Raw genomic sequence first — 12,446 nt, 5'->3', positions numbered from 1 at the left:
AGAACCTTCAATACCTACCCCAGAATTCACCAGGGCAGAAGGAAGGCCTGCTCGGGACGCACCTGACTTTGGTGGTCATGAAAATGTGCTGGCGTTTCATTCTGCGCTGTGCCTGTGTAGACACGACCTGGTGCTCTGCCGAGGGGTCCAGAGATGCAGCCAAGCGTGTCTCGTAAAGTATTGACTTGGACAACTGGTTAATGAGATTTGTTCCCAAACAAATTAATTACTCCAGGTCCTGGGGAGGGTTATCGTAAGTAACAATAGAAGAGCCATTCCTGGTGCGTGGTGGAGGGTTACACCATTGCACCCCTTCACAGACAAGGCTGCAGAGCCAGTGCTGTGGGAGATGAAGCCTATTGTTCAGATGAGGAAACAAAGAGACTCCATGACACGACCATCCCTCGGTCCTTTGAGGGGAACAGGTGTGGTGTCTCAGGATGAGCTCGAGTGAAGCATGTGCATTTCTGACTCTTACTAGTTTTCTCCTTTACTGGTCCCTTTTATGTGATGGGAATATGATGCAGAATTCCCCTGAGTATACCCAGCACAAACCTCTCGAATCCCATCTCACTTGCCTCCCTGCTCCCGCGGCCGCCGCGTTTCCACTGCACTTAGAGGCTATCTCTGCTATGGTAAGCTGATGGGCCTGCTCTGCTCACAGTGTTTGAGAGAGAGTCTCTTTGCCAGGAGGCCATGGGAAAGGCAGGAGCTGGCACACTGACTCACCTTTAAACTGTTCGTGGGCTCTGCTCTGGCCACTGGAGCAAGAGAGAGCAGTGCCCACCCTCCATGAACTGTGACTCTCTTGGATCCACCCACTGTTCATTCACTGAGTCCATCCATGCATTCAGTCAATCAGTAGTTGTCAATAGTTCATGAGCTGGGTTGGATCCTCCCAGCATTCAGGTCACCCAGCATTTGTATAATGGGGTGAGTGGAGATACCACTGTGTTCCCGGAGTGTCAGAGAAGGGGACAGGCATGTGTCGACCTGTTAATGAACAATATAGGAATGTCAATGTCAGCTGTGTGACCTTGGGACTTACTATCCTCTGGGCCTTCACATCCCCATCTCTAGAGGATGTGTTGGACCAGTAGAAATCACATAGGATATTTAGCAATACCCCAAAGCCCACGTGACTGCATGCCCACTGCCTGGAACCCACAACTGAGCTTCTCACACTGAATTCTGGGTATTTCTGATATACTGGTCAACCTTGCCTGTGTGTATGTGTCCATGTGTCTCTGTGTGTGCATATGTATATTTTGTGTGAGTATGTGTGTCATGTGTATATACACATGTATATACATGCATAATGTATGTGTATATCTGTGTGTATCTCTGTGTCTGTGTGTCTATGTATGTGTGTGCATGTGTGTGTATGTATGTGTTCATTTGTGCGTGTGTGTCTATGTATGTGTGTCTGTGTGTATATGTATGTGCGTATGTATGTGTGTGCATGTGTGTATGTGTGTTTATATGTATGAGTGTGTTCATGTGTGTGTATCTGTGTCTATGTGTGTATGTTCATATGTGCATGTGTGTGAAGGCCAGATGGGTTTACACTGGTGTCATCTGTTCTTGCTCTCTACCTTATGGTATGAGGCAGTTTCTTGTTGACTCTGGAGTTCACTGGTTCAGCTGGTCACTTAGCTCCAGGGTACCCCTATCTCTTTCTGCCTCCTTGGTTCTGGGATTTCAGACATGTGTCCCTGTTCCCAGCTTTTTATGTGGGTGTGGTGTACCCAAACTCAGGTCCTCCTGTTTGTTTGGTGGCAAACTCATCCCTGACTGAGCCATCTCCGTGGCCACTGTTGCCTGGACTGCTGCTCACTAGCCGGTTCCCCTTGTGAGTCTTTCCTCGAAGTTGCTGTAGTTATATTTACTGTCTCAGGGAAGCCACACTTGTCCTTTGAGCCAGCTCCTGTGTGCCCACTGAACTACCTCTGAGACCTGAAGAGACCCAGCGCTTGCCTGCAGCTCACACGGCGGGGCTGTGAGTCCTCTCTCTGTGACTCTAAAAGTCTGTTTCATCCCAATGACACGGATGGGGGACTCTCAGTCCACCACATTCCCCCCTCGGTGGCAGTCACACTCTCATGGCTCATCTTCCTGGTAAAGTCAGTTAAGTCTTTTAATGAGCCAGGGCAATGTAGCCCGTGAATGTGATGGATCACACCCTGGCCCCTTGTATGCTGGGTGCAGGTCTCTGATGCTCCGGGGACGGCGTGGTGGGCATGAGTTAATGCTGCCACCAGCCTGTCCTTCTGCTCCTTCATCTGCGGGGGAGCGGCTGCAGTTGGGGTAGATGGACTCTCTATCCTCACTTTTCTGCTCTCCCTGGGGAGCTGGCCAGAGCGTAAAGCATTTGAACCAACCAGTGTGGCTGGGTCCCCAAGAGGAGGATAGCGGTCAGAGGTGACATTAAAAAGAAAGTTGTTCAGGCTGGGAGATGCCTCAGAGGCTATCGCGCCTTCCACACCAGAGTGAGGACTAGTTTGGATCCCCAGAACCCACATGAATGCCAGAGCTCAAAAGGCAGAGGTGGAGCCCTGGAGCAATTTGGAGCTCTGGGTTCAGTTATGAGAGTCTGCCTCGGTGAGTAAGGTAGATACCGAGGAAGACCGCAATAACCAACCCAGGCTTATGTTCACAGGGTGCGCACATGCACTCAGGTGCACATGCGCATCAGGAACTCGGACATCCGTGGGGCCCCGTGGAGGGTGCAGACTCAGAGAATATGGTGGGTTCGCAGGGGAATGGGGCGCTTGCTAACGGGTTGTGGTTTGAACGCGAAGTGGCCCCTACAGTGTGCGTGTTTGGAGGCTTTCTCCCCAGTTGCTGAAACTGTCTGGGAGACTGTGGGACCTTCAGGAAGTGGACCGTCCACAGGGGAAGCAGACATAGCAGGGCCAGACCTGAGGCATCCTGTCTGCTCTCTGCTTCCTGACTGAGCAGCCACCTCAGGCTCCTGCCCCCATGCCTTCTCTGTCACCGCAGATTGTACCCTAAACCACGAGCCAGAATAAACCCGTCTCCGCCTTAAGTTGCTTCAAGTCAGCCACCCACAGGCAGACCGAACAGCTGTGCGGAGGTCCCTCTCCACACTAGACTTGACACAAGGTCCTGGAAGTTCACGACGTTCAGCCAGACAGAATCTTTGAAGCAGAAGAGACAGGATCCCACAGGACCATGGAGGACAGGAGATGAGGAGAGGGACTTTGTGACTTCGTTGACAAGCAGGATGGGGCCTGTTTAAGCTGGAAAATGCTGTTTATGAAGAAGAATTAAAGGAGCAGAGTTCCTCAGAAGCTCCATGAAGAGAGGGCTTGACAGTTCCCACGTGCCCTGCTCCCCATAAAGCAGCCCACTGGCTGCTTCCTGCTCCAGCTAAAGTCCTTGGTAGGTTGTCCCTAAGGCCCTCTCTGGGTGCAGCCTCTCTCCAGCACAGAGAAGAGGGAGGGAGCTGTGGATGGCCAGAGAAAGCTAGAAACCTAGGGCTCCCAGCCACCTGGCTGACACCTTCAGCTCACCTTCCCAGCTCTCCCCACCCCCAACCTACCAGGCACCTCAAAGCCTTTCTTTGTTCCTCCATTAGCATCAAGAACACAGGAAATGAAGGGACTAAAAGACTATCAGGTGGGGCCTGCAATGATTAATTCACAGTCCCGCCTCCTGGATTCTGATCAGATCAGACAAAAAAGAACCCAGTGTAAGCTGCCACTTACTGTCCGCCCAACGGTACTGGGTAAATTAAATGACATTTACAGTACAGCTTAACTATAAAAATGTGCTTGGGGCAGAAATTAGACGTAGCGAGCTTGTTCTGGCAAAAGACATTTTTATAAACGCACGAACAACCTGAACCAATTCGAGGGCCTGTCATCTTGATTTAAAGCAGTGACGCCAGGCTGATCCCTATGGAGAATAAATGATTATCCGGATGAGAGAAGCTTGGGAAGCCAGCCATCCACGGAGGTCTGCCCTGAACCCCTGGACTTGATAGCACCATGGGAAGGGGGGCAACCTTTGTTCTGGCACACACAACGCACATCTTCCTGGTGCCCAAATGCCTCCTCTTCCAGGGAGCCTTCCAGGGCTGTAGGCTGATTCGGCACTGCCGTATGCTTTGAGCTGATGACTGCGACACCATCCCAAAGTCTAATGACTCAAAATAACAGGAGTCTCGGGTGTCTGGGATCTGGCTGGGCTCAGCCGGGAAGCCATTCTGCTACACGGGTACTGAGGAGAGACACAAACATCCAGAGGCTTCTGTGGGCTGGAAGGTCCTTAGGGGTCACCACTGATAACACTGATCACTTGGGGCTGCAAGCAGGGCTCCCTTCCAATGTACGCTGGCTGCCCTGGCTCGTGCTGCTGCCGGTGTGGCCCCATTCCAAAGGGGAATTGATTGTCTAGAAGATTAAAAGCCAAAAGTTTCCTCAGGAGATGTGCACACTGCACTCCTGAAACCAAATCAAGTCCCTGAGGTCAAGACTCTGAGTCTTGAAGGGGGCGTGGCAGGGACCCCATGGTCATCTTGAGGGCATGTCAGAGACCCCATGGCCCCGCTGGTGATGATGAGCGCAGTCCCTGTGGGCTGTGGACTGGCAGGTGCTGTGCCGTGCCAAGCTCACCCCACCCCTGGGCTGGGTTTGGATTTCTCTGTGTCTGTTTATACAGAGAGTCCTCGCTGTGTTTGTTTTTGAAATGCAGTGGATTCGACAGAAATGCCACAGTCCCCAGTGTTTATTCCAAGCGTAGCTCCTCTTAACCCAAGAGGGCAATTGGAAACATTGCAGGATCTAAGGAACCATATTAGTATTCATTTATAGAGTCAGCAGCCGTAATCGTGGCAGATCGTCATAACAAGGATTAGTACCAGCTTTAAGTATTAATAACCGAATAACTCTGATTGCCTTAGCACCAGCAGATGGGATCTTGCCTACACTGAAGCTGCGTCTGGCTTTTAGAATAGGCTTCTATTCCCATTTATTACCTTGTTAGCCTACCCAGAAACCTTGTAAGCCCCAAAGGTACTTTTGTAAGAATCCACAGAGTACAGATATGGAAACTGAGGCAGGGATAGACTTCATCGACTTGCTTGAAGATCATGTATAAAGTGCCTGCTACATGTCCCTCCCAGAAGAAATCAAATGTCCTTCCTGCAGCGGTGCAGTGAGCCACGTGGGGCCATGTCACAGATGAGGAAGCCGCGTGGAGCCGTGACATCCTGGACGTGATCTTACAGCTGGGCTCAGCTCTGTGCCGTTCTAACTAGAACTCCATGGATCTTTCCAGAATGTTACACCACTTTCTCCCAGAGCATTGGCTGGGGAGGGGAAGTGATGGGATCTCACCATATAGTCCAGAGTAGTCAGTTGTAGCCTAGGCTAGCCTCAAGCTCAGTGCACCCCTGCCTCAGGCTCCAAACACTGGGTTTACAGGTGTGAATCACAAACCCAGCTCCTAAGTCTCCACTTTTTAAGTTCCTTTGAGAACTTTAAATAGATAACACTTAAGTAACATAGATGACATCTACATAAAGATAGCACGTGAATGGCTGAGGAGATGCTTACTAGAAGAAGTGCTTGCTGCATAGACCTGAGGGTCTAAGTTTTATGCCCAGAGCCCCAATGAAAGTGGAGCGTGGGGACATCTGCTCCTAATCCCAGCAATCCTGGGTCTTCAGTGAGAGACCCTGTCTCCAAACCAAAAGAGATATGTCTGCCGAAGAACCACACTATGACCACACTCATGTGTGCTTACACACAAACACTCCTACACACAAGACACGTCAAATTAATTTAGGAAAACCCACACAAAATGCAATTGAGGGCTCTTTCCATGCAAGCCCTCCAGTTTTCCAGCCATTTGTCACAATCTTTTAGGGCACATGTATTCTCTACATAGTCTCCATCCTGACATGAACATTGCTGTTCGCCTGTAGATTCCAGCGAGCCCACTTGGGATGAGCACTTAGTACAGCATACTTTAAGTGAAGCCAAGGTTACAAGGAGGTATGTTCCCAGAAAGCAGGCTGGCCAGTGCGCGGAGCTACAGGTCAATCAGTCAGGTGCTCCTTGAACGTCTGGGAATCTGTGCTTAAGCACCTGATGGAAGCAAATCTATTTTCCAAAAGCCTGTGTTTTGAGAGAATTTTCTATATAACTCAAGTTTAAGTACTAAATGCAACTTAGCTCAGGGTTATACATGCTTGGGCTCCCTGAGTTCAAATCCGTCCTTGTCCAGTAGTATCACAGATATTATTTATTTCATCTCTGGTGTCTCTGTTACTTCATAATTAATGGGGATTTATAATAGTGTGTCTTTCACAAAGAAGTGGGGGTGCTTAGGCGTGCTCCATATGGTGACGAGGCTTGTGGATTCATTCTTGAACAAGCCACCGAGGTGTGCAGGAATATAACCCTGAGTTTCCAGTATGTGAACTGATGGAGAAAGACAGAGAATGGGAAAGTCGTCACCAGGGGAAAGCCACGGGAACACCCAGGGATGTCAGGAGACTAAGGACCTCCCTGCTCTTCTGTTGCTCTCAATCATCAGCACCCCAAGCACTCAGTAATAAAGGGATGCACATGAGTTAAGCAGAAGCACCTCACTGACAGAGAAAAAGTGATATGAGCCCAGCCCTGAGACCCCCCTGCCTTCTGGACAGTTAGGGGTGCAGGAAGGTGCTGGAGTTCACAGCACCTCCCATACATCTGTTCACAATGACCTCTCGCCTCATCCATGTGTTAATGAATACATATTTTATCTATGCATCTCCTTTTGCACACCAGTCCATCTCATACAAAACTACTTAAAGATGCTGCTGGCCCTAAACAGGCTCATGTTGAAGTCTACTTGCCTCAGAACACACAGATTTAAATCCTCTTTATTGTGACATTAGAAAAGAAACTTGCAATGACGCCTTCAAAATTGTTTCATTAGTAGGCATGTTCTCATTTTATATTTTTCCATAATTCTTCAAAGTCAACACGCATCCTCAGGAATCCTTATAAAATGGGATTATAACCCATCAACCCTTTCCAAACATAATGAAACTTTTATGAACACTAAATTAAAAAAATACCAAGGTTGACATAATGGAGTGTTCTAGAAACATTTCATTTAAGCCTTTATTAATTTTGCTTTGCAGTTTGTATTTTTGCTTTTTTTTCTTTTGCCAATATATTGTTAGCAGCTCTCAGGTATTTTCATGGGTTCTCCAAAAGCTTGTAGGTTTCAGGACCTAGGGGGTAAAACGGGCCAGTTTTCCAAGCTATTCAGCCTGTAATTCCCAGGTTCTCACTGAGCAGCAGAGGGGGAAGGTGAGGCAGAACAGCAGCCTGGGCCCCCGGAGCCAGTAGGATGGAAACAACCAGAGGGCTTTAACCTCCTCACCACTGCACCCTAGATACTCCAGTCCCTAACAGAAACAATAAACCCAAACCTTCCCTGTAAATCCCAGCCCCTCCTCCCATAGGCGGTGTGCTAATGACTTGTTGGAACGTGAAACTGCAGATTTATTTTCCGTGATCACATTGAGAATAGAGAATTTGTTTCCTCTCATATAAAAAAAGCTTTGAAGAAATGCTGAAAGGGTTGAAGATGATGAAGGCAACTTGATCTTGCGGCAGCAGGGGAACAGGCGTGTGTCTGTCTGTCTGCCTGTCTGTCTGTCTGTCTGTCTGTCTAATCATGGAAAGCTGGGAGAGTGCCCCAGTACTGCGCAGCTAGTCTGTCAACACAAAAACTCATGTGTGACAAACTCGGCCCTGTGGAATGCGCCTGAGCTGGCAAGTGCCCTGGCTGTCTCCCTTACTTAAAAACGAGGGTGAGGTGGATCACTCCTGTGGTCCCAGCACTTGGTAGTTAGGAGAATGAAGAATCCAAGGTCATCCTTGGCTACATGGTGAGTTGGAGGCCAGCCTGGGCTACATACAGACTCTGTATCAAGAAACAAAAGCAGGGCTTATCTGGTAAAGTGTTTGTCTTGCAAGCACGAAGACACAGCTTGATCCCCAGAACTCACCTGAAAAAGTTCAGAGCTGGGAGCAAGATGAATCCCCAGGACTCACTAGGCAGTCAGTCCAGCCTACGTGGGGAATTCTAGGCCAGTAAGAGACCCTGTCTCAAAAATACAGGTGTGTTGTACCTGGGGAGGTGATGGTCACGGCTCGGAGAGGGACAGTAACCCACCCCAGTCATGGAGCAGGTGTGTCTCCTGAGCCGCACCTGGCCTGGTGAGTTCTTCATTGTGTCTACTATGTTGTCCAAAACAGCTGGCGTACGAGAGCTCACAAAGGACTCCCATCACCCTTTGCTTTGTGTGTATATATCTTCTCAGGCGTTTGGGGATGTGTGGAAAACCGTAGTTGTCCTATCCCCGCATACTCCCCCAGGTCCTGAGCAGACCTGTCCTGCATGTTATGTCTGTTTCCTTGTTTCTTGCTGCTGCGCAGTTGGGCACCTCAGATTTTCAGCTATGTACTTCCCTGTGGCTGTTTGGACCAAATTCTCCCGATATGGTTACATCAGTGCTTTGTGTCCAGTGAGAAGTGTTGGGGTTTTCCAGTGTTGTAGAAGGATGATGACTCTCAGGGTAAAGATACCAACAAGGGCAGAATCTCTGTCCCCCAAACCCAGAAGCTGGCATGGGAAGGTTGGATGATACGCAGAAATTTTTGACAGAAAGTACTGTGTCCTGTGACCAAGTTAAGTCACAGAAGCCCAGGGACACACAGGCAAGGAAAGCTTCCTGGAGAAGTAATTCCTAAGCCAAACCCCAAAGAATGTCCAGGGGCTTTGGAAGCTGGTTAAATGGGAGTTGTAGATCTCAACTCAGTGAAGAAGCTTAAGATGGAAGGGCACCGGGACTGAACAATGCCTTGGGACAGCAGGGTTGAACTCATAGCCCTGCTGTACAGACACACAAACCGGGGTCCCTGGAGGGCTCTGTTGTGCTATGAGCCTGGTTCGTTATGTTGTCCGCTGGGGCCTTGACAAGAGCTAATGGCATTGTCTCGGGTCACTGCTCTTCAGGCATCTATGAGAATGGCTGCGTCTTAACATAAGGGCTATGGGGACTGATGCTGCCCCCTTCCCTGAATTCAGAAAGTAGGAACCCCCTGCACTGGCAGGGCAGGCATCTGCGATCCGTGTAGCCACACAGCCTGCCAAGCTGATTGCCTGCACTCTGGAGATCTAGGCTGACTTCACCACTGGCCTAGTGTGCCATAGGCTCTGAGGGAATGGGGCCTGAGGACTCTGGCAAGGATGCTGGGGGCCAAGGACGTCAAACACACTTAGTAAGAGCTACCCTCTCAACCTGGACCTTCCCCAGTCTGCATCTTAGCCCCAGCAATCAATCACAAGCTGTGTGGCTTGGGCAGCCACCACTCAGGCCTCCCGTAGATGACAAGAGGGTCCCACAAGTCATGGTGATGCGTGCCTGTCTGCGACCTCTCTTCAGGAGACTGAGAAAGGAAGATTTCGAGTTCATGACCAGCCTAAAACCAGTCTTGACTACATAAGAAGACCTTGTACTTAAAAAAGATATAATCTGCCTCCCAAATGGTTCCCATATGGAGGGATTTTGCACGAGACACAGACATGGAAGACCTTCCTTCAGTGTTCAACACATCCTAAGCTCCCGAGAAGCAGGAGCAGTACGCAGGGTTTTATTTTAACCCAGCAGAAGTCTTCTCAGCCTCCAGAACGATTTGGAGGCCGCTCCCTCCATTAACACATTTAAAAAGCAGTTGGTGCTGGACATGAAGAGACGGGGAGGCAATGCTGCAGAATGTCCCCACATGTCCCCACGCCTTGCAGGCATGGTCAGGAGTGACTCAGTGAGACAAGTTATTTCTGTTTACCCTTTGTCTTCTCCATGCTGCTTGTTCAGATGGGGAGACGCTGCCTGATTCTTACCTGTGATGAGCTGAGCCGTGCCCCCTCAGGCTCTCAGATGCTACCCATGCAGCCACGCAGGGCAGGGTGGAGGAAGGATGTTGCCCAACTCTGCAGAGCATCAGCAGCTCCATCTGGGAGAGTCAGATGTGACTGAGTCAGAATTTCAATCTTGCCACAGCCTAGGAAATGGGACCTGGTTTTCCCTAGCTCCTCTATCTCTGGACGTCAGTTTTGTCCAAGGGAGGAGTGATGCCTGCCCTATTGGCTTGTCATGGAGATTTAATTATATCTAACCTTAGCAAGTGTTTGGCCTTGTGTTTAGGGTACAGAAGCATCAGGAGTTTTCAGCCATTCTTTGCTATTATAGTTATGCTTTTTAATTTTTAAAGATTTCTTTTATTCTTAATTGTGTGTGTGTGTGTGTGTAGAGTATATGGTGTATGCGCACATGTGTGTATACATGATGTATGTGTGTGGTATGTATTATGTGTGTAGTGTGTGAGTGTATATTTTGTGGTATATGACGTGTTGTATGTGGTGTGTGTGGTATGTATGGTGTGTGTGTGTGTGTGTGTGTGTGTGTGTGTGTGTGTGTTTCCAGATGCTAATGGGTTTTGGGATGGCGTCGCTGGGAGTTGGAGGAGATGATCTTAAACTGCGATCTCCAGGATGAGGGGGCGCATGGAGCAGTGAAAGCCATGAGAATGAGTTCAAAGGCCCCGGGAGAATGGTGCGCTGGTCCTGGTGGTGTGGGAACCAGAAACGGCACTGCGAGCACTTCCGAGTGACGGCAGGCACATTGAGCATGGTGAGGGAGACTGGAAAGACTGAAGGAGTTTATCTCTAGGACTCCAGCAGCTCAGACCCGAGAGGAGATCATCTATCTGCGGCCATGCCAGGCTGCAGTACGTGTGCATCTCATGTGTGCATAGCGTCATCCCAACTCTTGGAAAGCAGGAGGATTGTGAGTTCCAGGCCAGCCTGAGCTTCATAGCGAGACCCTGCCTCAAGATGACAAATTAAGATGCCCATAGCCGGCTGTAGGCATGTGCGTGCCCCTCCCCCACCAAGGCCCTTTCTCGGCCCTCGTTCCCTTCAAAGCAGCTACAGCAACCAGAACAATCCAGTTTACATAGTTTTCTTCACATCACTCATGTACTTTGCTTTGCTTTTGTCGAGAAAGGGTCTAACTCTGTAACCCAGGCTGAACTCAAGTTCACCATCCTCCTGCCTCAGCCTTCTGACTGTGCACCACTATACCTGATGCTATTTGTCTCTTTTCCTTTCATCTCATCTATGGGGACATAAGGTCCGTGCATGGGGAAGGCTATGGGCAGCCCAGGTCCCTGCTGATTCTCACTGTGTAACCTTGGTCTTGGCACATACTGGATGTCCATCATTCCTGCTGGTGTTTAGCCCACAGTCACCTACACACGTGGCTTCAGCTGCTTGCCCAGTGTTCTGTTCCACTCATATAATAAGGCCCAGTGGCTTCTTGATGCTTCCCTGGGGATTAGAGATGCCTGCAGTGAGTCTTCCCAGAGAGCTGCACATCTCTCCTCCCGGGGAGAAGAGCTGCAGTGCGAGGGCAAAGGGACCAGGACTGGTCCCTGGTGTAGGAACAAATGAAAGGCATGAGTATTATGGAAATGGAGAGATAGGTAGCCTTCTGGGGAGACCCAATGTCAACTGACTGGGGGGAAGAGTTAATAGTCACTCCCAGCCCAACTAACTGGGCTCTGTTGCTAAGCAACTGCCTCCCAGAGTTATATAATATGAAAGAGAAATACTATTTTTTTCCTAAATGGAACAGGGTTTCCTCAGTAATGGAGGCAGTTCCACCTTGATGTTTCCCATCTCCGGTGAACCTGGTGACTTAGATGTGACCACGGCCTTGGGGTAGTCTTGAAGCTTCTCTGACCCCGTTTAAAAATGAGCTAGTTCAAAGAAAGGAACAAATGAGACCACTGGGCTTCTCCCTCATGCACGCGGAATTCCCATGCAACTCCTGGCTCCGTCTCCTTTTGTGGATTTCCAAGAGGACTCGGATGACACCATTTTGATCCAGCCTAGAACTGGGTGTGTGGCCAGGCTTGAGTAGTTCCTGCCACTGATTGTGTCCTAGCTCCTGACTCCAAGATATGTCCTGAGCAGAGATGAGGCTGCTTAGCCTCTAAGGCATAGTGTTCGAGAAGATGGTTTGAACCACACAGGACTCAGTTCACTCTGAACCTCCCTGTTCTCCTCTGCGAAATGATTTGTATTGGTAGTGGTACCCGTTCTGATCAAACCAGCCTAAAAAGTTTTCAAGGCTAAAGTCAAAAATCTAGTGGACCGGAAATTGAAACTGCTCCAGAAATCCTGGGAATGTCCAGGGTTGTGGAGACGGGACCAAGGCTGGCGATCCAGAAGACAATCCCTGTGGATCTCTGAGATGGGCAGGACAAGCAGAAGTGTGTGGTGGAGAGAGATGACAGCAAGAATATAAAATGGAAACAAGATTTAGCTGGACTCGTCTGGCTGCTGTA

At 49.5% G+C, this 12,446-nt stretch overlaps 1 protein-coding gene across 6 annotated transcripts in view; it reads left to right on the top strand.

Annotated features, from left to right (window-relative positions):
- Sez6l (seizure related 6 homolog like) overlaps nt 1–12,446 on the top strand; it is a 155,906-nt gene that overhangs the window by 13,874 nt on the left and 129,586 nt on the right. The window lies entirely within an intron of this gene.

Source organism: Myodes glareolus, chromosome 2 (genome assembly GCF_982192425.1).
Source record: "Myodes glareolus chromosome 2, mMyoGla1.1, whole genome shotgun sequence".
Classification (NCBI taxonomy): Eukaryota; Metazoa; Chordata; class Mammalia; order Rodentia; family Cricetidae; genus Myodes; species Myodes glareolus.
This window is presented reverse-complemented; position numbering and strand designations above follow the sequence as displayed.